This window comes from Pipistrellus hanaki (assembly GCF_964339955.1).
Source record: "Pipistrellus hanaki genome assembly, chromosome: 11".
Classification (NCBI taxonomy): Eukaryota; Metazoa; Chordata; class Mammalia; order Chiroptera; family Vespertilionidae; genus Pipistrellus; species Pipistrellus hanaki.
This window is the reverse complement of record NC_140513.1, coordinates 28620253-28647887: the sequence shown is the minus strand read 5'-3', so window position 1 is coordinate 28647887 and position 27635 is coordinate 28620253.

Here is a 27635-nt window from a genome sequence, read left to right as displayed (position 1 = left end):
GAGAGTGGTTGTGGTTAGTTAGGGGTGACCAGGCTGGCAGAGGAGGGCAGTTGGGGGAGACCAGGCCAGCAAGGGAGGACAGTTGAGGGGAGACCAGTCCTGCAGGGGAGGGCAGTTGTGAGTGATCAGGCAAGTAGGGAGGGCTGTTAGGGGTGACCAGGCTGGCAGAGGAGGGCAGTTTGGGAAGACCAGGCCTGCAGGAGAGGGAAGTTGGGGGTGACAAGGCCAGCAGGGAGGGCAACCAGATCTGCAGGGGAGGGCAGTTAGGGGCAATCGGGCTAGCCGGGAGCAGTTAGGTATTGATCAGGCTGTCAGGGGAGTGGTTAGGGGTTGATTAGGCTGGCAGGCAGAAGCAGTTAGGGGCAATTAGGCAGAGGCAGGTGAGCCGTTGGGAGCCAGCAGTCCTGGATTGTGAGAAGGATTAAGCCTAAACGGGTGGTCGGACATTCCTCAAGGGGTCCTAGATTGGAGAGCATGCAGGCTGGGCTGAGGGACTCCCCCGCCCCCCCCCCCAACTTGTGCACGAATTTTGTGCACCGGGCCTCTAGTACATATATAAAGAAATAGGAATAGTTATAACTCGACCTACTGATTGTAGAGACAAATGCTGTATAGTGAAAAAAAATCAAAGTAATGGGAACAGTATTACTTTTGTCTACAAAACAAAAGTTATCTAATCAACTGTGGATGAATCCATTTGTCCACACACCTACATATGGGTATGTTTGCATTTGCATGTGGCTTATCCACAGGTATTTATGCCTAGAGAATGTTGTAGAAGAGGTGCATGAACGTGTTGGATGGGGTTTTCTCATACATCTTGTGGAAATTTGGAAAAATAAATACATTTTTATTATTTTAGTAACTTGAAAAAAATATCTAATAGAGAAAATAATTATTTCAAAATAAAGTTTATTTTTCAAAGAAAGAAAAATAAGCCAAAGACAAGCTAATGGCCATCAAAAGCTGAGAGGCATTTTATAATTCTGTTGAAGAGAATCTGGTTAGCTACCTCCGTGGGCATTAACTTGATGTTCAAGGAGGTATCAGGGAGCTGAAAATGAGCATGGTGAGAGTACATGTAATCTGAGCTCACTTTGGGCCAGACCCATCCCAGTTCCTGAGAGTGTCAACCAGAAGAGCTAAGCTGCAATAGCTCATTCTAACCCCGACCTCTGCCTCAGAGCAGCTTATCTTTCAAAGGCATGGTCCGGCAGATAAAGCGCCTAGGCAGGGTTTGTGGTTTTCTTGCCCAGGACACCAGATTCCAAACCGGACTGTCATTGTGGCTTCCATGAGGAGTCCCAGGAGATCTATAAACTTGAGGTTAAACCCAGGCCAGTACACAGAGACCTGGGAACAACCTTTCTCAGACAATCCTCTAAAAATGCTTCTTGCCTCAGCGGGTGGAGGAGTGGCAGGAGGAAGGGAGGGACACACAGTACTTATTACGTGGCCATGGATATTCCACTAGCAAAGTCATGGAGCTGATTAGAGCACTAGACAGAAATTAATGAAAGATTTTCTTTTCCCACGGCATGGGGTTTGTCTGACAGCCTGTGCTGGGATTATAGATTCTTTTGGATTACTATGATTATTGAAATCCTGCTGATCTTTAAAAAGTTGTCCTTGGGATTTAAAGAGATGAACACTGAGTAGCTCCCATTATCCTGACTTTCCTCCATTCAAAATGATGAACAGTGAACTAACAGGCCTTCCCTACATTTGTCTCAGTGTCCCCTCATATTTTTTCTTTCTTCCCTATTTGCTGTCATTTCACAAGGCAGTTATAGATGGGTAGATGTTGAATCCAAGTACATAACTGCAATGGAATTTTATGTCACGTGAATATTTCTGTGGCTGGAGATCCTGAATCTCTTCAGAGTCCTGTATCACATAGCCCTAATCCAAAAAATTCATGGACACACTGCCTAATTATGACAAAGGCACAAGAGCACTGACTGATGAGGACTGGTGATAATTTTTAATATATATTAGGCCACTTTCAGCATTCCTTTTAGATTTAAAGTTTTTTTTTAAGCTAAGAATCTTAGGTAGATATAACAGGAGAGCAGAAATATTTCTGGACATATTGCTTTCCAGTCTTACTTAGAGAACACTTAGTCTTTAGGAAAGTATGGACTCATTCAAAAATAGAACACTACTTAATTTGGGCAAATTTGCATATTTTTTGCATTTAAGTTTACTTTTGGACAATTTCTTCTGAAGTAACTACTAGGCTTGCAAAGACAAAAATCACCCAGCTTCAGTACTTTTCCTTTAAATGACTGAGGCTATCCACCCATCTTTATTTTCTTTTTGGCAGTTTTGCAGTACACTTATTATAAGATACCTGACATAAACATAGATGGCATTCACTATATACTTTTTGTATGAAGAAATGTCATGATGGTTAATACACTTATTAGGATAGACTAGGTTATGCTGCTGTAACAAATAACTATGAATTGAAATCTCAGTGGCTTATCACAACTGAGATATATTTCTTGCTCACTGCAAACTCTGATGTGAGTTGATGGGGGAGGAAGGTCTTCTAACTCAGGTGACTTGGAGATTCCCTTCAACTTGTAAAGTCATCAACTCAACATGTATGTATTTTATGTGCAACTTAAAATGTCTTTTTTTTTTTAAAGAAAGGTTAATTGATTTAAATGTTGGACTCATTAGGAGATAGACTTTAAGATTCACTTATTTTTGAATTCATAGACATATACTTTTGGACATAACATGGGCATAAATTGATGCAAAGAAATAACGGTTGATGTAATTCCATAACCTAAGCAGAATTTTACTAGATGGTAATGTTGAGTGATTGCATCTAAAAATATGAATGCTTTCTGAGTTGTGATGAAAAAGGGAGAACTGAGGACACAGACATTTAGGAAAATGGGATAATATGTTCCTCTTTGGATATCCAATGTGAGTAGGAAAAGGGAAGGGGAAGAGCAATACTTTTTCTCCCTCCTCTGAAATGAAGCGAGCTGCCGGGAACCAGGGAGGGAGGATGCAGGCCAGAGATCTTGCACCTGCCACCGCAATCACTCTCATCTTCGAAGTGATTTACAAACATTAATGAAGCTTCCCAGCAGCAGTGTAAGGCAAGGAGGTTATAATTACCCTGTTTTACAAAGGAGAGATGGAGACACAAATAGATTAAGTGCTTTGCCGCAGGCACACTGATTCCTCGACCCCAGCAGAAGTGCTTGGCTTCATCAGCTCAGCTCATGCCCATCCTGAGCAGCCTTCCTCTCCATCCTGGGCATGGCCCCTGTCCTGCAGAGATTGGCACTGGCCTGGGAAAACCAAGGGCAGAGCTCCACTGGGACAGAGAGGTAGAGAAACAGGGCCACAGTGAGGTGACTCGACTCTGACACATTCTCATTAGTTGTTTAAGGGCAAGGACTGAGAGTGTCTTTCCACATGCAATGCACCAGTAGGCATTCAATAAGAACATACTGGTAATTATGGCACATTACACAGATCATAAAGGCAGCCTTCTTGACTCTTTTTTTTTTTTTAATCGATTTCAGAGAGGAAGGGAGAGGGAGAGAGAGATTGAAATGTCAATGATGAGAGAGAATCATTGATTGGCTGCCTCCTGCACGCCTCCCACCCTCCCTCCCCCCCGACTGGGGATCAAGCCCACAACCCAGGCATGTGCCCTGACCAGGAATTGAACTGCAACCTTCTGGCCCATAGGTCGACACTCAACCACTGAGCCATGAGGGTTGTGCTTGTCTCTTAACTATATATTGATAATTTTGCAATTTTACTTTTCCAAAGACTTGGCAGAGTCCAGATTTCAAACTAAAACAAAAGTTTTCTTCTCATCATACTAGTGCTTAACACCGTCCCAGAATGCTGCTTTAAAATGTAAAGCAGGGAGTTGAGAAAATTGAGTGAAAAATATAAAATAATATACATGGGCAACTTGGAAATGAGTAATCGGGTCCATCTTTGTACTTGTCCTAATCCTATAACACTCAAATGTAGAGTTGTTAATATTTCTGGAATTCTATAGGTGAAAAAATATGTAAGGGAAAATGTCAAGAAAAATATCTCAATAAATATCATTTATTCCTTCATTTGTTGTTAGTCGGGCATAGGCTAAGTTTTGGGAAGGTTAACAGAGAGTGGTAAATTTTTTAGAAACTGCTTTATTATAGCTCAAGAATTAGTGAACAACTTCAGGCCAATTTCCTATAATCTACAACAGTGGACAAGCTAATAGAAAGACTACAAAGACAGAATGTGGACACATGTCACTTATAAGACTTCCACTTACTCTTAGACAACACTTCTATATGTACCTTGGGCACTATGTATAAACACATAGACATATTCTATACACACAGACACACAGACACACACACACACACACACACACACACACACACACATATATATATATATATATATATATATATATATATATATATATATATATATATAAAATACATTTCTACAGTGAGCACATTTATTCCATTATAACTTTCACATGTGTGTGTATGTTGCAGTTATTTATGTGAATGTTTTTCTTCCTCATAAGAGGGCAAGCTCTTTGAAACTGGAGGGACCATGCTCTTATCATCTTTTGTACCCTGCCCAAGATTTCGCACAGTTTCTTGCTTCTCATTTGTGGAATAATACCCAAATATGTGTAAATAAAGGTGTAGTCCCAGCTCTCAAGAGGCTGAAAGCTCTGAAGCACCATTCAGGATGAGGCCGACCTTTCAGAGCCTGCCACCCAGGAAATAAATTTGACGTCTTGCTTTGAAAGGGCTTTCTCAAAGACTCTCAATGCACTTACTTCTGTTCCAGAGACAGGGCCCAAAGATAATAGCCCAAGTTTAAAATGTAAATGTTTCTTCTCCACGCTCACATTATATTTTCCTTTTATCAACCAGCAACCGTTAGCAAAAATAAAGAGCTACCACAGAAGATTGTAACAGAATACCTGCGTGAGTAATATTTCTTTATTCCACCTCTATTGTGGGTGGTGGTATTAGAATTTCAACAGATTTTTATAGGCTCTCGGCTTCTTTCTCTTTCCCTGAATTCTGAGTGAATAACCTTCAATGTTTAACCAAATTTTCATTTTCTTTTGAAGTCTTCTGGTTACATTCACAGACCTTAAAGCTGCATTTAAAAAAATGCACACATATCTAGTTTTATAAAAATGAAAAATCTTAAAATGAAGTTAAACCACAATGTACAAAAAAACCATTCCTCTTGTATTTGTATATAGTAGTAGTGATTTGGAAAGTCCCCGGAGGAATAAATTCCACTGACATTTATTCATCTTTTGCATTTTCATTCCAATAAAAATCTTGCTGCTTTTGATACTGTGCCAGCATTTGGTTTCCTCCTCCTCCTCCTCCTCTTCCTCCTCCTCCTCCTCCTCCTCCTTTGTCTTTCTCCTCCTGGCTCCCTTCTTTTGGTGATGGCTTCTGGTTGGCTGCTGCTGCGGTGCCGATTCCCACTTTATTTTTCTGTGTTCTCTCCTTGGTCCTGGGCGTTCCCTCAGCCAGCCCCCTGCCCTTCCCGCTGGAGTGGCGCTCATCCACCTGCGGGCAGATCAGTTCCATCTGTCCTCCGGGCTCTTTGAACAGTGGCTCACGTCAGAGCCGTCAATGCCTGGGCCCATGAGCTAATCCAGTCTCCTTGGCTGATAGAATCCATGACAGGATCACAAGCCCCGGGGTCATAAACATTATTTGGGCGCTAATAAATTTCGAGCTTTGAAAGGAGGTGTTTATGTCTGGCAAGAGATATTGTTTGCAGGAGGAACTTTCTTGGGGCATCTGTAATTTGTTTGGGAGCAGGGACACCTATGAGGTCTCAGGTAGAGGGAAGGGAGCGCCCAGTCCTGGTCTCAGCCCCTCCCTTGACACCTCGTTCTTTGTGCAATTGTTTTCACAATTCGTATTTTGTAGCTGACCCTCTCCATCTGTACAGGAATAGCAAGGCAGTCTTTACTCTTCCCGGGTTAGAGCGTTCATTTTTATTGCATTCTTCTCCTCTCTCTACTCTCCCCCTTTGCATACTCTCCTACTGATGTGATGTGATTTTGCAACTTTGGTCTTTTCAACATAAGGGTATTAGTTGCATTACAGAATAAAATAAGTGGAATTTTGTCCTTTGACTGTCTTAAATAGGAGACCTTTTTACATGGTCGGTCTGTATGGTGTTCCATTGGTTGCCCAGATAGGACTGAGTTGATCCGCAAGCATTTATGAATGATCTTTAATGCACTGGGGACTCTGGTGATGATGCAGGTACAAAAGAAGGAGAAGGCACAGACTGGCAATTTCACTGGGAAGGAAACATGGAGGAAAATAAAAGATGAAATAATGAGTGCGCTGTCTATCCCTTTCCTCAGGCAGCTTCGAGGGGCTGGTGGGTGTCAGTGTGGCTGTGTTTCTTCCAGATTGAGGAGACAGTAGGCACATGACCTGGCTTCACCAGGTAGTGCCACGAGTTCAGTTGAGTTCTTTCACGGTCCCTGAGATGGTGGCATGGCTCAGTTGGTGGTGGTTACTACTTGGTTTGAGGTGTGTCTCAGTCTTCTGTCTCCATGAGCAACCCTCTCATTCTGAGGCACCTGCCTTTCCTCCGGAGGCCTCTGCTAGGGCATGTCCAGAACACGGCTGTGCGTCTCGCCTCCCGTTTCCAAAGTACAGCTCGCTTAGAACGTGGATGCAAAATTAGTTCTCTAGAGGGGAAAACACATGGCTGTCAGATAATGAGTTCCGTGGCCAGAGAGTGAAAGGGCACAGCGAATATGTTAAGTCAGCTAATGTCAGTTCTCTGTGGGGTTTCACCATAGGGCGTGGTAGGTTAACTTTTTGATCTTTAAAGGTGAGAGGCCGTGTAGCTGCCACCAGCATGAAGTCTCCTACCAGCACGAATCACTCAGGTTAAACTCTAGCTCCCAGCTTCAACTTTTGCCCTAACGCCTCGGTGTGGCCCCACTGTAAAATATGTACCTGCCACCCTGATGGATGGAGACTTCCCTGTGCGAGGAACGCGTCTGCAGCTGATTAAATCACAGGTTTCCTGTATCATTCTTATGAGCTCTGCAGCGCAGTTCCTTGAACTGACAGCTGTACAATAGCACCTTTTGAACCAGTTCCTGGTCTCCTGCCAGAAATCTTATCTCTTAGCATTTTGCACCCACCTCCCACCTCCGAAGGGCAAGTAGAGAAAGTAAGGAGTATGTTTTAATAGAAAAGTCTAAGCTCCATTGTGTTTCCCCCACTTTATGGTCCATTCCTGCTATTGATGGACAGCATAGTGGAAAGCAGCAGGAGGGCCGATTGCTTTCCAATGTCTACGTAAGTTCAGGTTCATCACGTTTTCACACTTCTATTGAATGCTTACTGCACACCAGGCACGCTGCTAGGTGCTGGGGATAACAGGTAGGCAAAAATGTTTTTTTAGCATTCGTTATGACTTCAGTGATCTAAATTGCACATCATGATTATAAAGTAGGTGAGTGAATGTGTGTTTTTTTTTTAAGATTCATCCCAGAAAATAAAGAGCAATAATATTTTCCTTCTTTTTTTCCCATAACTGAAATAAATACTGCTCTATGAAAATTTATTTTTTTTAGGATTTTTGAGAACTCTGTTAATGTAGCAGTATATATATATATAATTTATGAGGACACATGCAAGAAATGTCTCTTCAGACTCACCACCCTGAATAACTGGACTCACCACAAGCAGTTGGTTTGCTTTGATCCCATGGGCACTGTGAAGTCTAAAACCGTTGTTTGCCCCTTTTGCAGAGACGTTAGGACACTCAAACTAGTGAGACATGAGAATGTTGCAGTGTAAATTTTGTCCTCTGCTAATCCTATTTCTAACTTTATTTATGCCTCCTCCTATTTGTCACCTGTTTGATTTTTCTTACTTATTTTAACCTGCTGGAAACATTTATACACATTTTAATAAACCTTATTTTTTTTTGGAAATAGGTGAAGTATTCTTAAATACGTTAATAAAATAGGAAACAATTATACCTAGGAAAACCTACAAGCCAGATATATTGGGTCGGCAGCTAAGTAATTGCGGAGTTTTTAAAGAAAATCAAAGACAATTTTTTCATGGAACTAAATAACTTTATTCTTTAATGTATTGCCCATTTTGATCAATGACCTTTTGCCATCTTTCAGGCAGCATCATAATCCCACGTTCAAAAAACTTCTGTTTTTTATTAGCAAAAAACTGAATCAGGTACGATTTGACATCATCATCATTATTGAAATTTTTACCATTCAAGGAGTTTTGTAAAGATCGAAACAAAAAGTAATCAGATGGTGCAAGGTCTGGACTATATGGTGGATGTGGCAAAACATCCCAACCAAGCTCCATTAATTTTTGCCGAGTGACCAAAGATGTGTGTGGCCTTGCATTGTCATGATGGAATACAACACCTTTTCGATTTGTCAATTCGGGCCGCTTTTCTTCAACTGCATTGTTTAATTTCGTTAGTTGTTCAATGTAGACATCAGAATTGATCGTTCGGTTGGGTGGTAAGAGTTCAAAGTAGACAATTCCTTTGTAATCCCACCAAACTGATAACAAAACCTTCTTTTGATGAATATCAGCTTTTGATGTTGTTTGAGTTGGTTCACCTGGCCTGCTCCACGATCTTTTCCGCTTGATATTGTTGTAAACAACCCATTTTTCATCGCCAGTTATCAGTCGTTTTAAAAATGGATCATTTTCATTACGTTTCTTTAGCAAATCGCAGCTGCTAATGCGTTGCGTTAACTGTGATTCTTTCAGTTCGTGAGGAACCCATGTATCGAGTTTTTGAACATAGCCAAGTTGTTTTAAGTGATTTTCAATGCATGTATGTGATACATGAAGCTTCTCTGCAATCTCACGTGTTGTACTGTGACAGTCCGAATTGATTATTGCTTTGATTAGGGCGTCATCAACTTCAACTGGACGACCAGAGCGTCTTTCATCTTTGAGTGAAAAATTACCAGAACGAAATTTGGCAAACCAATTTTGACACTGCCGTTCTTTTAAGGCTTCGTCACCATAAACAGCACATAACTTTTTATGAGCTTGTGATGCGTTTTTCCCTTGCGGAAATAAAAAAGCAAAATATGACGAAAATGTTCCTTTTGATTTTCCATTTTTCAACGAACGCCAAACAAAAACTACAAAACAGATCAAAAAACTTTTTTTACTGATTAACAGCTGAATAGCCAACTATCAAATACAAAATGTGTTTTACATTTGTACTATGTCTGCAAACCTAAAAATTCAACTGAAGCCATATATGTGTGAAACCCGCAATTACTTAGTTGCCGACCCAATATTTATGCTTTGAGGTTTTTCTGAAGGTTTTAATGATTTATCTAGTTTTAATGCTCATTAGTTCCCCAAATAAAGAATTCATATACTTCCAGTGAGTTTTATAGTCAGCATATACCATAGAGGTATCTAGTTTATTTTCAAGAATGTTCTTTATTTACTCTTGTTGGGATATGTGTGTATAGAATAATACAGTAATTTTCCCATTTTTATATTATGAAAATAATACACACTCATGTTAAAAAAATTTATACAACATATAAATTGGAAGTAAGTACTGAATTAAAAACCTTTATGTAAAATTACAAACTTTTCTATGTACTTATAAGAATATATATATACTTTGATGTCACCTTAATGAATCATACTATTCTGCAAAGTGAGCTTTTTTCAGTGAACAAAATATGGACATTTTTTTCAGGGCAATATAAATAGCTCTCTTTCATTTTTTTTTTTAAATATATGTTTTATTGATTTTTTACAGAGAGGAAGGGAGAGGGATAGAGAGCTAGAAACGTCGATGAGAGAGAAACATCGACCAGCTGCCTCTTGCACACCCCCTACCGGGGATGTGCCCGCAACCAACGTACATGCCCTTGACCGGAATCGAACCTGGGACCTTTCAGTCCGCAGACCGACGCTCTACCACTGAGCCAAACCGGTTTCAGCTCTCTTTCATTTTTTTATAGCAGTCTATTACTTGATTGTATGAAAACTTCATACCTTATTTGACTAGTCTCCTAATAACAAGTACTTACACTCCCAAGAAAGGTTTAATTTTTTTAAGTTTTAGAATGTATTCGCCTACGTCAGGCTGTTTGAGTCAAACTGCCCCTGCTTGGAATTCTCACAGGACATGGGGAGCCTGTGGTATGGGAAGTGGGCTGGGATAAATGAGCTGGAATTGCTCACGTGGGCCTGTGTATTTCTAAATGAAACCCATTGGAGCAACCAGCTAACATTCCACTACTATCATATACTTATTTTACACTTGGCAAAGTGCTTTCATGTGCACCATCTCATTCATCCTAACAACGATCTCATAAGGTCGAGGTTGCTGTTCTTTTCGGAAAGTGACTTTCATGGAGGTTTTGGGATTCAGCCAGCATCATATAGCTCCCACATACCACATCAGCTTCCATCCAGCTTCTCAGGGCACTTCCCCCCAAACCACAGCTACCCCATGTCCAGGGCTAATACTGGATCTTTCGTACAACAGGAGCCTCAGCATTAGGTGTTCATTCTTCAGCCTTCAACCCTCAACTGGACCTGAGACTTTACTTGTGGCTTGAAACCTCACACACCTTTTTGGAAACACACCCTTGGAAGCTGACTGCAGGCTGTCTAGCACTGAGATCCTGCTCCCAGTGGCTCTGCCTGCAGCATCTCCAAGCCGGTGATAACTTAGCCTCTGTAGTGCTTTCTTTGTTAAAAGAATTATTTCCCAGTCTCTGCTTTTTTTTTTTTTTTTTTTTTAAAGTGGGATTTTTCTGTAATACTATAAATTCTTTGAGCAGATAGTTATCAGCAGCCTCTGTAACAGCAAAGTGCTTTTCAGCAGAAAGTCAGTTTGACAGATAAACATACTGCATAACTGAAGGATTAGCCTCATTTGTCCTGAAATTAAATTAGGAGGGGAGGACTTTTGTGCTAACTTGTTTATGATAAAATAATTTGTTGTCATTTTGCAGGGAATAACTCCCAAGCTGTGAGATAGTGTCAGTTGTGATATTTTAGCCTCAGAGGCGAGTGGGAAATGACATTTACACAATGTGACCACAGTGGCACATACCTGAATCGTCTCCAGCTTGTCAAATCCAGACGGTTCCCTTTTTGTGAGTGAAGCGGAATGCTTTCCTCCCCCGCCCTCCTTTGTATTTCCGTGGAGGGGGAAAAATGTCATCTTCCAACATATTATGAAAGCAGCATGAGTTTTGCATAGATCGGGTGGTTGCTTTTATTGGGTGATCCAATCTCTCTCTCTCTCTCTCTCTCTCTCTCTCTCTCTCTCTCTCTCTCTCTCTCTCTCTCTCTCTTTTCCTGCCTCTCTCTCTAAAATCAACAAACATATCCTCTGGTGAGGCTAAACAAAACACACAAATAAAAACAGCAGTGGATCAGTGGGTATATAAAATTACCCCTGACAGCTAAAGAGAATGTTCCAGATTCAGGTTAAGGACTCTCTCCCTCTCCAAATCCGTGAAGGCTCAAGGAGCTGGGCTGGACAGCTTTCCTACCTGACCCTGTCCAGACAGAGGAAGGCAGGAAGGATTAGTTTTGATCATGCCCACTAGATGTTGAGTAACTTTCTGTCTGGTAATTATTTTTGACATTTGACAGTTCTAGGCACAACCACTGCCGCTCTGAAATGTTGGCAGTGCACTTATTTTTGAAGTGTTTATGTTTTCTTACAAGGAACCAAGTATTTGCAGGGTACCTTGTTTCAAATGAAAATAGGGACTTTTGGAGAGTCACAAACCAGAGGGAAGCTTGGAGTTTCTGGAAAAAAGCCATCACTTAGCAACAACAACCAACACAGCAAAAGTGGAACTTTAAATTTAAAAAAATCAGCCCTAGTGTATAGCACTAGGCTCGCAATCTTTCAGAGCAGATACCAGGTTAATTTTTTTCCTGAGATATCTCCCCCACCCCTCTACCACACTGCTGAAATTACAATTCTTTTAGATTACCCCTTTGACTGGTGAGTTTTTTTTTTTTTTTAAAGACAGCCATCTTTTTATTTATTACTTTTAATTAAATGTATTGGGGAGACATTGGTTAATAGGTGAGTTTTAAAATACGAATAGCCACAGGTGAAGTAACCCAGTTGAGACTATAATGAGACATTTATACTGTGGTAATGGAACAACATAAATGGAGATATGACTGCCTGCCGGAATGGAAGCCAGGTGCTGGTGCGAAAGGAAAGAACTTTATTCAGGAGCCACAGGATCTGGGAGGTTGGTGGACTTCAGGTCTCAAAGACCAATCTCCCCTCCCTCCATCTCCAAGATCATCTCATCTCCCTATCTGACTCCTCCACCGTTCTATAGGGATAGGGAGGGGAGGGCTTTTTTCCCCTACCCATTCATCTTCCTGGCTTTTGGCATGCTGAGTGTAAGAACCTCCCCCTGCCGTCACCTTAGCCAATGCGGAGACTCCCCAGCACTCCCACCGACTGCCTACTACAGGAACACTATGATGAAAGAACATATAGAAGAAAGGATTCAATCAATCACCAATAGGAAACTGGTTTTGACTATCTCTAGTATGGAAGGCACATGGGGAACATTTAACAAATGGTTGTTGTTGCTTCTCTTATGCCTGGTGAGTACCAGTCTCTCTCCTGGATTAACTCTCTGTTTTACCTTTCTAGCACCTAACAGATTGCCTGAATCATAGCAGGAAGTGAATGTGTTTTTGTTTTGTTTTTTGAATGGATGAAACGACTTCAGGAATGACTTAAGAGAATTTCCCCAAAGATAAAAATTTACCCACTTGATAATTTTCATTAAGGATAAGCCCATCAGGGATTGTAAATCGCTCTACAATATGCTGAAGGGAAGTTCTTAGCTGGAAACTGTGGCAACCAGGCCATCCATGTCAATCCTCCTAATCCCACACCTGTCTCATGTCTTGTCTCTTGGTCTGGAGGTTGACCTAATCTGTATGAATGAGCATTTAAACATGGTCAGTCCTTACCTCATTCTTGTTTGCCTCTTTCTTTTATGTTTAAATTTGTGTTTGTGTTATTTATTTATTTATTTATTTATTTTTAATATATTTTATTAACTTTTTACAGAGAGGAAGGGAGAGAGATAGAAAGCTAGAAACGTCTATGAGAGAGAAACATCGACCAGCTGCCTCTTGCACACCCCCTACCAGGGATGTGCCTGCAACCAATGTACATGCCCTTGACAGGAATCGAACCTGGGACCTTTCAGTCCGCAGACTGATGCTCTACCACTGAGCCAAACTGGTTTTGGCTGTGTTTGTGTTTTTTAAATAGCCACATCTTTTTTGTACTTTTAAAATATTTAATATGTGTAATTAATATCATGTGACAACTACATGCATTTTGCAAAGTAACTTTATGTCATTTTCCCATGAGCTATTATATATAGACTAGAGGCTGCTTCATGCGCTGGGGAAGCAGGGGGCCCACAGCCTGGCCTGCACCCTCTTGTAGTCTGGGACCCCTTGGGGGATGTCAGCTGCATGCTTAGGCACGATCTCCCCAGGAATTGGGCCTAAGCTGGCAGTCAGACATCCCTCTCACAGTCCAGGACCTCTTGCTACTTACCACCCGCCTGCAGTGGAGGCGGAAGAGGCTCCTACCACTGCCGCTGTGCTCACCAGTCATGGGAGTACTTTGGCCATCAGGGGGCAGCTCCTATTTGAACATCTGCCCTCTGGTGGTCAGTGTGCATTATAGCAACTAGTCATTCCACCATTCGGTTGATTTGCATATTAGCCTTTTATTATATAGGATTTGTATGTATGTGCATGTGTGCACAAGCTTTTTCACCCAAAGGGTGTTTGGTGTAGCAGAGTCAGAGGGCAGAAGGTAGGTGAGTACATGAGAGGTGGGAAGGGAGAATGTTTTTGGAGAAGGGTTGATATGAGGAAAATGAGATAGTAGAAAACTGCCATGCTGCCTGGTGGCAGAACTGAAGGGCTAATTCAGCCAACCTGAGGGATTGGAGAATCACAGGGAATGGGATAAAGCTGAGAAGTTAAGTTGAGGTCATAGCAAGAGCTAAAGAGGGGAGCTTTTGTTATATTGGATAAATAATAAAGAGCCACTGAAAGATTCTGAGCAGGCAAAAGTCATGATCAAACTGATTAAAACATATGTAGGATGGATTGGAGGTAGGTAGATGGAAGGGAGAGTTGTTATTGTCAGGTTCTAGTGGAAAGAGCAAATGAGAGATTTGAAATCAGACAGACTTAATTTCAGTTCTAGACGCCGTGTCTTATTAGCAGTATGATCTTGGGGAGGTTACTTAAATTCCCTAAGCCTCAGTTTTCCCATCTATAAAATGGGGATAATAAACAGGACTAATCTCAATATGTTGTTCAATGAGAGTCTACAATAATTTAAAGAACCAGATACAAGGTCTGGCACACACCAACGAGTGGGTAAGTAGTATTATTGGGAGAAGACATATAGTAAGGTTCAGATGAGAGACCATAAAGGGAAGAATGATCAATATCCTCTCTTCCCTCGCATCCTCTAGGTCAGGCGTTGGCAAACTCTAGCTAGTGAGTCAAATCCAGCTGTGGTCTGTTTCATACATTCTCCAGCCAGGAGTTATTTTTACATTTATAAAGGATTCTAAAAAGCAAACAAATATGGAAGATATGACAGAGACTGTATGTGGCTCACAAGGCCTAAAATATTTATGATTTTTTACATGTATATTTAAAATAGAGTAAATAAAATATTTACTGTGCTTTCTACTGGCCCTTTCCAGAAGTACTTTAACTCCTCCTCTAGAGTAAACCTCGAAGATCTGAGCAAAGGCTACACTGTGAGAAAGCACACATCTGTACAAGGACACTCACAGGGGCTATTGGGCACCTTCCTCTCGGCCCAGGGGACCAGCAAAGCCGTTTGCATGTTGGGAGAAGCTGCTTTGCTCAGAGCTTCACTCTCGGAGTTTTTTCCTAACTGCACTCTCGTCCTGGTTCCGGACTCTCAGTACCTCATGCCTCTCCCAAGTCTCTGGCTCTTGATTGTTACAAAGGAATATTGTAGGAATCTCCAGTGTCTGCAAACATTCATAGGACCTTGAGGAGGAAAGGCTTCTTCAGTATTTGCCTAACATTTTGGAAAAAAGGATTCTTTGTGTCCTGGAAACTTGTAGAAAGTTTTCTTTGTAGAAGGGGAAGATCATTGATTTACAAATCTGAGCTTCATCTAAGGAAAACCAGATTTGCTGGCCCAGAGGTTTGAAAGAAATCAGATAGTTAAGCTATAGTTACAAAATATATGACATAATGGAAACATATAGGAATATTTCAGAAAAAAACAAAGAAATGAAAAAAAAAAAAAAAACAGCACCAAAGATCTGATTAAATCAGAGCCAGATGGACTATATGGATTTGACAAGCAGGAATGAGCTTCAGGAATACTACGTTTCCTCATGTACTGTGTCCAACTGTACCTTTAAAAAGACATTAAACTATAGCCTCTTAAAAAATAAAAAATAAGAATACAACCTCTTATTTATAAAGCTACTATAATGAATTATATATACTTGAATTTAGAATTTAATGTTATTGATGAAAAAAAGCGGTCCTTCTTGAACTTTATTTTGACATGCAGGGAACAAATCCATTAATTCATGCACTTATTCCTTCAACAAACAGATTTGTAGTCATGCGCCTTTTAACCACGGGAATATGTTCTGAGAAATGCATCGTGAGGCGATTTTGTCATTGTGAGAAACTCATAGAGGGCACTTACTACATCTATGGTATAGCCTGTTCCCCACCTTGGCTATATGGTATAGCCCATTGCTCCTAGGCTACAAGCCTGTACAGCATGTTACTGTATTAAACAACGTGAAATTAAATCAAGCACCAGAGAAAATGATGCAAGCACCAGAGAAAATGATGCAAGCACCAGAGAAAATGATGTCTGAGGCTGCTGCGCACATGGCACAGCATACTGTTTTAGAACAAACATTTTTATACATAGAAAAAAGACACTCTAAAATAATGATAAAAATTATAATGAATACATAAAACCAGTAATTGTTTATCGTCATCAAGTCTTATGTACTGTGTATGTGCTGTACTTTTATATGACTGGCAGCGCAGTAGGTGTGTTTACACCAGCAGGCCATCAATGGATGAATGGATAAACAAAATATAGGATTTCCATACAATGGAATATCATTCAGCCTTAAAAAGGAAGTCCTGACACATGCTATAACATGGGCCAACATGCTAAGTCAAATACACCAGTCACAAAAGGTCACTGTATATGATTTCACTTGTATGTGGTACTTAGATTAGTTAACCTCATAGAGACAGAGTAGAATGGTGGTTGCCAGAGGTTGGGGGGAGGAATGGAAAAGGGAGTTATTGTTTAATGGGTACAAATTTCAGTTTGTGATAACGAAAAAGTTCTGAAGATGGATAAGGGTGATGGTTGCACAATAATGTGAATGTACTTAATGCCACTTACAATCACTTTGTAAGGTAGTATGGCAATTTCTTATGAAACTAAACATACTCTTACCATACAATCCAGTAATCATGCTCCTTGGTATTTACCCAAAAAAGTAAAAATCTTATGTCCATACAAAAATCTACACATGGCCGTTTGTAACAGCTTAATTTATAATTATCAAAACCAACATTCTTTAATAGGTGAATGGATTAACGAATTGTGCTATATCCAGGCAATAGAATATTACTCAGTGGAAGAAACTTCAATGCATATTACTAAGGAAAGGAGTTAATCTGAAAAGGCTACACATTGTGTGATTCCAACCAAATGACATTCTGGAAAAGCCAAAACTATGGAGACTGTAAAATAATCACTTGTTGCTAGGGGTTGGAGGGAGGGAGGGAAGGAAAAATAGGAAAGGAGGGAAGGATGACTAGGCAGAATATAGAGGATTTCTTAGGGCAGTGAAAATATTATGCATGATAATATAATGATAATATACCTGTCATACAGTATGTAAAACCACAAAACAGGGTTATTGTTAAATTGTCACATATTCTTGTATTGCCCAAATGCCAGAAGTTTCAGATTGTATTATCCATTTCTATTTTATTATATTCCAAGGATATTATTTCTCTCAGAGCACAGTTTAATGTTATTATGGACATTTATAGTAAAATAGGATTTTCACTGTCCCATGATAGTTTCTTGCAATGCTATTGCATAAATGAGAGATGTTAGAGACACCATGGACTAATGCTGTATCACACTTAAAAAGTTTCATATAAAGAGGTAAATGGGGGAAGAAGGGAGTAATATATATGCTTTCCACAATAAAGATTAAAATGAACAGACAAGAACAAAAATTCTATATAAGACGACAGGAAAAGATTTGACTCTGGATGGTGGATCTTGTAACATAGAAATCCACACCTGAAACCTGTATATTCATGTTGACCAAAATGTTACCCAATCAATTTAATAAATAAAAATAATAAAAAAATTTTTCAGATGTATGCAGTCATAGCTCTTAGATATTCAACATTGCTTTGTATAAACAGTTAAATTGTTTATATTAACTAGAGGGATTACTAGTGAGTGATGCTAATACAGCAGTGTTTCTACTAAATGCTAAGGGCGTTTGTTTTAGTTGTTATTTTTTTGTCCATCCATCTATACATCCACCTCTACTTACTTCCAAAAATAACTCAAGGTGGTCTTGATATATTGGCATAGCTTTTTGGATTGTGGATATAGGCTTTAGAATAACTCCAGGGCCTCTTTCAAAATGTAGATTTTGAGCCTCACCATGAACTACCAAATTGCAATCTCTAGCCTCCCTCCCCCACAGCACATGATTCTTAAGCACCCTAAAGTTTGTGAACAACTAGAGAATATGGGGACGTTGGAGGGTGGAAATCTGATCCTCCAACCAAGTTAATTAATCTCTGGAAGGCTCACAGCAGTTGTTCTAATTCTGTGGCTATTTTCTCAACCACTTGCTGTTTTTTATTACAGGGAGTCATGTGAAAAATGTTGCCCACCCTCAAATGTTATTATATAGCTTTGGAAATCCCTTCATCCCAATCCAGTGTTTTTCTCTAAAAAGAGAAACAATGTGGGGGAAGGAAAACATCTGAATAGCAATGCACATTTATTTTTTGAGACAATTTTTAAAAATTTTTATCAGGTCTTTTCAAAGGCAACACGTTTGCCTTGAAAGGCAACGGGTGAAAACTTGGATTTTTTGAGACATCTGATCCCACTGGAAGGGACCCATAAGTGTGTGCACCCACAGGTAAGAATCACCTGGGGGTAATTGCCAAAGATACAGATTCCGGGGCTCTACCCCAAAGTTGCTGAACCAGAATCAACAGGGGAACGGACTGTGAATCAGATTTTGAACAAACGCCCTGGATGATTCTCATGTTCAGACAAAGTTGCTTCCAAGCTGGCTATATAGGTTTAATTCCTGGCTTGTTACCATAGCTTGTTGATCCTTGGCAAATTACTTAACATTTCGAAGCCTCAGTTTCTCCATTTATAAAACTGAGATGCTTCTTTATTCAGGGGTCTTGTAAGAATAAAATAAACTACTGGTAGGTTAAGCTGCCAATACAGTTTCTAACATGTAGTCAGAGCTTAATATTTGTTACTTCCCACCCTACTCCCTAGTGAACAAGGATGTTTGTTCAACTCCAATCAGCCTTTTTGGAATTTATGATTGCCCTTTATGCAAATAATCCAGACTGGCTTGCTAGCAGGGAAGCATATGGCAAAACTATGAAAGGAAACATCTCCCTGTAGGTCTGAACGCTGTTCCTTAAATTGTGATCCATGCATCTGAATGATCTGTGGCTCACTTTAAAAATAGTTAAATCAATAAATTGGATTCCTGGCACTCATTCCTGTACTCATCAAATCAGAAACTCTAGGAGCAGGATCTATGATCAACTTGTTAAACAGGTACTCTTAGTAATCCTCATATACCCTAAAAGTCGAAAAGCAGCGAGCAAAGGCTTTTAACAATCAGAAGACTCTTCCCAGTCAGGCCCCAGAATTGGCATTTGACACCTCAGAGTCTGTGCTAGAGACTGTCTCATTCCTCAGCATTCTTCCTGGTAGACAGTCGTCTTTGTCAGTCTGGATCCGTTGCCCTTACTAAACTGTGCCCAGACCTGGGAAGTTCAGGGTACACTGACATTCCAGCTGGAGTGGAAATGAAATTTGATCTACCATTTCCTGCTACTCCTTCTGGTTTCCATATTCTTCTTTCATGGTCTTTCTCCACCCATTCTCTCCTGGCAGGAAGGCCCATGACTTGTACACCACTGTTGGGATGTATCATTTCAGGTTGACAGTGATCCTTCTGAGAGTGTTGGTCAAGAAGACCAACTTTGTTGAAAAGATGTCTAATACACATGGTCTCTAAAACAAAATGCTGAAAGGGCAGCATGTCCTGAGGTCTGCTTTTTTAAAGTGACAGGTGGTGACTGGGCTGAGCCCAGAAATGCCTGGATATTCCAAGAACAAGGGTCCATTATTGGTCCTTTCTAGCCTCTCAGTGTTCCAACAATGCTAACCTCAGCATCTGAATACAGAGAGCCCCTCAGATTCCAGATTTATTCTCATTTCAGGGATGCTCAGCTTATCTGCAGGTGGTCTTCAGGAGTTCCTGTTGGTTCAAAACCAGGCTCCTGTGCCTATATCCTGGCAAACAGCTAGTAGGTGAGAGCAGGTTTGAGCTCAGAGATGGAGCTTTAGCTCTTCTATGGCTAGTCAATTGGTCAACAGTCAAGGAAGCTTCATTTGGAACTTGCTATGAGAGAGCCAGGTAAATGAGGGGCTGAGCTTCTCAGAACTCTGGCGTTAGTATGCAGGTTTGTACTTCTAAAAGAGGACAAGGGGAGGAAAGGACGAAAAGGTGTGCTCTTATTTTACAAACAGGTCCCTCCTTCTCTGCTCTGAGGGGAGAGAAAGGGTGGTTCATGGCTCATAATATCTGAACAGTAGTCCTCATCTGGCTCTTAATTAAAAGGATTTATGAAAGATCACCATTTTCAGCCAGGTATCCATGCCAAATGATCCACACAACTGAAAAACAAAACAACGGAGCTAACTCCCCCTCACCAAATTATCCACATGGGTCTTTATACTACCTTTAAAAAAATGTTATTAAAAGTTTGTACTAATGTTAAAAATCCTTGTACCCAAGAAATCCAAATTCTTGGGTCAAATGCCTCAACAAACAGATGATTCGAGTTTCCTGTGGATTATTTTTCAGGCATGAGAAATTAATTGTCTAAGCATAATGCAATAGTTCAGCTGGAGATTTAGCAAGTTTACCCTAGAAATTTGTCAAGACAATCCCAGATACAGATGGTGTCATGGGTTGGGAGGCAGATCCTAGGATGGAGTTTGGCGTGTGGGTTTATTAAGGGCCCTTGGGAAGGAGACAGCTGTAATGGAGGAAAAGGAATTGGGACTGGGCAGAATGCAGGCTCATGGCACTCTCAGATGACTCCACGGGAGCTCTGGAACTAGAATGGCCCTTCAGTGTTGCCCAGAGTTGAGCTGAGATGGATCATGATTGGATAGGGGCCACCCCAGGAAGGGGCATGATTTTGGACCAGGTGGCTTCTGCTGCTGAGACAGTCCTGGGAGGAGCTAATGGTGAACTCTTTGTGCTCCTGGTGGCTGAGACAAGTCCTTCCTTGAAGGGGGCTTGGCGGGCCATCTTTATGTACACTGTAGATATAGATGGTACTCCATCCATGTGCTGATACATGCTGGCAAAAACCAGATCAGTGTGATTTTGCACCACTCCCCACTTTGCACTGGGGACTTCCTTCTTCCTCTCTTCTTATCTTCTCTAGCTCTCTGTCTTTTCTCTTCTACCTTTTGGATACTTTTCCATCCAGCATCTAGCTGGCACAATGCAGAGCTATTAACATCTGTGCTAGCATTCAAAGGCTCCATCCACATTGGACCCTGGTTTGAGAGTTGGGTTTTGAGTGCTGATCCAGTGCTCTGTTCCTTGTAGCCTCAGGGTATGGGCCACACACACACCTTCTTCTGACCAAGGCCATAACCCTTTCTGGGTATCTCAGCCTCTTTTTACAAAAAGAGGCTACACTCAAATCCAGCTTGGATTTGAAATAAGGCAGACCCAGAAGCCTCATGCTGTTTTCAATGCTCAACTTTGCCCTTTCCTTTAAGAAAGCCTAGGGATTTTTTTTTCGTTTTTTTTTTCCGGGATCCATCCTCACCTGTGCATATATTGCAATGTTCCTAGTCTTTGGCCCTTCTAAAAACAAGTGGTCTATATATTAAAGGCCATAGTAAGAGAGCCAAGATCCAAGAATTTCTTAGGACATATCACTAAGTGTCCTTTACTACTCAACACTCAGAGATCTTGAAGGAATCCTTCTCTTAGATTCTACCACCATAGCATTAGCAGTAACAGCTGCTTTGTATTTGTTGCTCAGATTCATCTGAAACTCATCGGAAATCAAATCTGATGAGGCCCTTAGTTCTGATGACTGCGCTAACTTCATCTGATCAGATTTCCAGTTAGTCAACCTGGTAGCTGAGTCTTTTGTCCTGTTGTTTCCTTTGGGCCAATTCGGAATGGTGGTTCTTCATGAATAATCCATGAGCATTAACCAGCTGCACACAGAAGCGCATTTCCACCGTGTCTTTGCCATGGAATTTTTGATAGTTCTGATGTAACTCATAAGTAATCAGCAAAAACCAGGTTGATTTACAGTATTTAGCGACCTTTGAGGGTCTTTTTAAGTGTCCAAATGGAAGGCATGCTATCATCTTATCTGTAAGTGGTCATAACATGTTTATTTTTCCTGACGTCTTTATTTCTTTTTTCTTTTTTATTGAATTTGTTGAGGTGGCATTGCTTAATAAAATTATATAGGTTTCATGTGTACAATTCTATAATACATCATCTGTATATTGGGGTGAGTTCACTACCCCAAGTCAAGTCTCCTTCCGTCACCATTTTTCTCCCTTTCCTGGAGTCTTAATGTCACAGCTGGCAATATTACAGGACAAAGAATATATAAGGACACTTCTAAATTTATTTGAAACAAACCTTTATGGCAGATTTTTGTGTGTGGTTATTTTGGTTTCTGTTGTTCCTTAATCACCAAATGGTGTGGGTTAAAACAAAAGCCATAATTAAATTGAACCCAGTTTGGAAGTGGGGGTGGGGAAGAATTGGGCAACTCTGCTTAAACAGAAGCAGGTGGTGATGGGATGCTCCGTGGAAGTGGGCTGTCAGGAGGGAATGCAAAGTTTTTCATTGAAAACACTTAAAAATACTTGTGATCTTTTGTGCCAGGCTATGATTAAGATCTATTGATATGTATCTATGTATCTATGTATCTATGTATCTATCTACATGTGTATCTCAATTAAAAAAACACTGATGGAAAGCAATATGGTTTTAATTAGAGAGTGGTCTTTTGTCATAAGGAAGGGTGTGATTTTGTGTGTCTTATTTTGTGTGTGTGTGTGTGTGTGTGTTAAGGGTTGTTTTATTATTTATTTAGTGTGTCTATGCTGTTTTCTTTTTTTTACTTTTTGAAATTATTTTATTATTAGTTTATTGTTTAAAGTATTACATATGTCACTTTTTTCCCTGATTGACCATCACCCCATGACTCTCAATGGGGGCAAGCCCCCATTGTCCCAGTGTCTGTGTCCTTTGGTTATGCTAATATGCATGCATACAAGTCCTTTGGTTGATCTCTAACAGTCCCTTCACCCCCCCTTTGCCTTCTCTCTGAGGTTGGATTGTTGGATTGTTCAGTGCTACCTTGTCTCTGGATCTATTTTTGCTTATTAGTTTATTTTGATCATTATATCTCACATAAGAGTGAGATCATGTCATATTTATCTTTTTCTGACTGGCTTATTCCACTTAGCATAATGCTCTCCGGTTCCATCCATGCTGTTGCAAATGGTAAAAGTTCCTTCTTTTTTTATAGCAGCGTAGTATTCCATTGTGTAGATGTACCACAGCTTTCTAATCCACCCATCTGCTGATGGGCATTTAGGCTGTTTCCAAATCTTAGCTATTGTAAATTGTGCTGCTGAGAACATAGGGGTGCATGTATCCTTTCTGATTGGTGTTTCTGGTTTCTTGGGATATAGTCCTAGAAGTGGGATCACTGGATCAAATGGGAGTTCTATTTTTAACTTGTTGAGGAAACTCCATACTGTTCTCCACAGTGGCTTCACCAGTCTGCAATCCCATTAGCAGTGCACAAGGGTTCCTTTTTCTCTGCATCCTTACCAGCACTTGTCATTTGTTGTTTTGTTGATGATAGCCATTCTGACAGGTGTGAGATGGTACCTCATTGTTGTTTTGATTTGCATCTCTTGGGTGATTAGCAACTGAGCATTTTTTCATATGTCTCTTGGCCTTCTGTAAGTCCTCTTTCGAAAAGTGTCTATTTATGAACTTTGCCCAATTTTTGATTAAAATATTTATCTTCATTTTGTTAAGTTGTATGGGTTCCCTGTAAATTTTAGAGATTAAACCCTTATAGGGGATAACATTGGCAAATATGTTCTTTTAAGAAAGCAGTGGGCTTTCTTGTTGTTTCGTTAATTGTTTCTTTTGCTATGCAGAAGCTTTTTATTTTGATGTAGTCCCATTTGTTTATTATCTCCTTAGTTTCCATTGCCCTAAGGGCTGTATTGGTAAGATATTGCTACGACATAGGTCTAATATTTTGCTGCCTGTGGAGTCTTCTAAGATATTTATGGTTTCCCATCTTACATTTAAGTCCTTTAACCATTTTAAAAAATATATATTTTATTGATTTTACACAGAGAGGAATTGAGAGGGACAGAGAGTTAGAAATGTCGATGAGAGAGAAACATCGACCAGCTGCCTCTTGCACACCCCCCACTGGGGATGTGCCTGCAACCAAGGTACATGCCCTTGACCGGAATCGAACCTGGGACTCTTCAGTCCGCAGGTCGACGCTCTATCCACTGAGCCAAACCGGTCCTGGCTCCTTTAACCATTTTGATTTTGTTTTTGTATATGGTGTAAGTTGGTGATCTAGTTCCATTTTTTTGCATGAATCTGACCAAATTTTCCAGCACTATTTATTAAAGAGATTGTCTTGACTCTCTTGTACGCTCTTACTGTAGGTTTTTCAAATATTAATTGAGCATAATGGCTTGGGTCTATTTCTGGGTTTTCTGTTCTGTTCCATTAGTCTATTATATATATCTGTTCCTGTGCCAGTATCAGGCAGTTTTGAGAACTTTGGCTTTGTAATATAGCTTGATATCTGGTATTGTGATCCCTCCAACCTTGTTCTTCCTTCTCAGGATTGCTGTGATTATTTGGGGACTTTTTTTTTAAATTTATCCCAGATGAATTTTTGGAGAGTTTGTTCTAGGTTTGTGAAATATGCCTTTGGTATTTTAATGGGGATTGTATTGATCTATAAATTGCTATGAGTTATATGGTCATTTTAATGATGTTGATTCTACCAATCCATGAACACGGTATGTTCTTCCATTTGTTTATGTCTTCTTCTATCTCTTTTTTTCAATGTCCTATAGTTTTCTGAGTACAGGTCGTTTTTTGTCCTTAGTTTAATTTATTCATAGGTATCTTAATTTTTTTGTTGCAATGGTAAATGGGATTGTTTCTTTAGTTTCTCTTTCTGTGTGTTCATTATTGGTGTATAAAAAGTCATACATTTCTAGGTGTTAATTTTGTATCCTGCTACATTGCTGAATTTATTTAGTAAGTCCAGTAGTTTTTTGATGGAGTCTTTGGGGTTTTCTATGAAGAGTATCATGTCATCTGCGAATAATTCCCTGTGCCTGAAGGCATGTGGCTTTACTGAGAGAGTTCCATGGAGCTCTTCTTCTTTTTTTCTTCTTTTCCAATTTGAATGCCTTTTATTTCTTCTTGTCTGATTGCTATGGTTAGCACTTAGAGTACTATATTGAACAGGGGTGGTGAAAGTGGGCATCCCTGTCTTGTTTCTGTTCTTAGTTGAAATGGATTTAGTTTTTGCCCACTGAGTACAAGGTTTGTCATATAAGGTTTTTATTATGTTGAGGTATGATCTCTCTCTTCCCACTTCCCACTTTGCAGAGAGTTGTTTTTTTTTTTTTTTTTTTTTTTTTTTTTTTATCAAGAAAGGGTGTTGGATTTTGTTAAATGCCTTTTCTGCATCGATTGATATGATTATGTGATTTTTGTCTCTCAATTTGTTTATGTGATGTATCACATTTATTGATTTGCAGATATTGTACCATCTTGTATCCCTGGAATAAATCCCACTTGGTCATGGTGTATGAGCTTTCTAATGTAATGCTGGATCTGATTTGCTAGAATTTTAGCATCTATGTTCATCAAGGATATTGGCCTGTAGTTCTCTGTTGTGTCTTTATCTGGTTTTGGAATTAGGGTAATGCTGGCTTCATAGAAAGAGCTTGGAAGTGCCTTCCTCTTGAAATTTTTGGAATAGTCTCAGAAGGATAGGTTTTATTCCTTCTTTGAATGCTTGGTAGAACTCCCTTGTAAAGCCCTCCGTACCAGGACTTTAGTTTGCTGGAAGATTTTTGATTACTGCTTCAATTTCTTCAGTAAATACAGGCCTTTTGATTCAGGTTTTTTGATTCTTCTTGATTGAGTTTTGGAAGCTTGTATTTTTCTAAGAATATGTCCATTTCATCTAGGTTGTTCAGCTTGTTGAAATAGAGTAGTTCATAGTATTTTTTTTCACAATCTTTAAGGGTTGTTTTAAATAAAGATGTTCTATTCCAGTTACGTGATTCCATTTGTACTCCAGGAACTCAACTGTGTTGAAAGCAATGTATATTTTATGTAATAAGCTTTCACAATGGAAAACAAGATGGATTGGAGGATTTGTCCATTTCCAATTGGCTGCCTGGGTTGGGAGAGCTGCTCTGGTTAACTATTCTTCCCTAATTGCTCTAGGGCAGTAGTCAGCAAACCACGGCTCTTGAGCCACATGTGGCTCTTTGGCCCCTTGAGTGTGGCTCTTCCACAAAATACCACATGCTGGTGTGCATGTACAGTGTGATTGAAACTTTGTGGCCCATGCGCAGAAGTCAGTTTTCGGCTCTCAAAAGAAATTTCAATCGTTGTACTGTTGATATTTGGCTCTGTTGACTAATGAGTTTGACGACCACTGCTTTAGAGTTTTCTTTCCTGAGACCGTGTGTTTGCTCCATGGATCTCTCCTAGTAGAGCCACATGCCTCCAGGCACAGGGAAGTAAGAGGAGGCCATAGCCCAACTGTATGAAGTGCCAGTTTCCCTCAAAATATCATTACCCAATCACATACATGCCTAGTTAGGTTTGAATTCCAAACAAATAATGGATACTTTTTAAAGTTTATATCCTATGCAATACTTGGTACTAAAATTATTTTTTTTTCCACCTGGAGTTCAAATCTAACCAGGAATCCTGCATTTTTACTTGTTAAGTCCGACACTCCTATGCCCAAGGGACAATTTTCCTCTGAGAGTGAGTCCAACACATTTTGAAGTCTTAGATTTCTGTTGATGTTTTAGTCACTTCTCTTTTTTTAATTCATTAAATCCACAAGGATGTCTGGATATTTTATAGCTCTGATTCCTTTAGTGAAATGGAAGCAGGTTTTATTATTTCTGCTTAAAATAAAAAGGTAATTGGACAGCCAGCATGCTCTTCCATTTGTGAGTTACTATTCAGTTTTTCATAGTTGAATTGAGAATATAAATGCTGTAGTAATTTGCCAAATTGACTCTCTGAGGATTTTTACAGATGAGAAAAAACATTAGGATTGTGCCCTGAAAGGTCAGTAATAAAAGTAAAGTTTATTAACGTTCGTAATAGGACTGGAGATGTTCAATCAAATGTGTGGTAACATTACATATTCTGTTTTTAGCTCTGAGATTAACTAGCTGCATGGCCATAAGCAAAGCACTTAATCTTTTGGCTCTTACTTTCTCCTTTTATAAAATGAGCTGGCTTAGATAAGTTTAAGGCCCATCTGACTCTTGTATTCCACTAAAAGTATATAATTTCCCCAACACTCTACTGCCATACCATTTCTGATCCAGTAAGTTGAGAGTCTAATTCTATAGTAAGCTAGTGAAAGTACTTCCCAGGCATAAAGGGATTCCTCTGATGACGGTGACCAGCAGTGTTTCATCACTTCATTAACAGAGGACTATTTCAGGGGTAGTTCTTTCTTATTTGCTCATTCCAGTTTGTGTGGTTGTGTGGGTCTGAGATATGAGAAAGTATGAGATGGTGTCTCTGTCTCAGTCAGAGAGATGGGTGTGGAGAGAGATTCAATGAGCAAGTCACGACCGTGTGCTAAGTACTAGGCTGGAGTTAATGATGGAGTATTATGAAATATGACACATGTGATCGATTTTAAGGAAATTGTTTTTCTGGTTGTTTCTGAATTGGCTATAAATTCTGGTATCTGTAGTATTTCTCTATTCTAATGAGACATAGTTGTAAGAATCACATTATTCACCCCCCACTTTCATGGACACATGAACTGACGCACACATGTGCACAA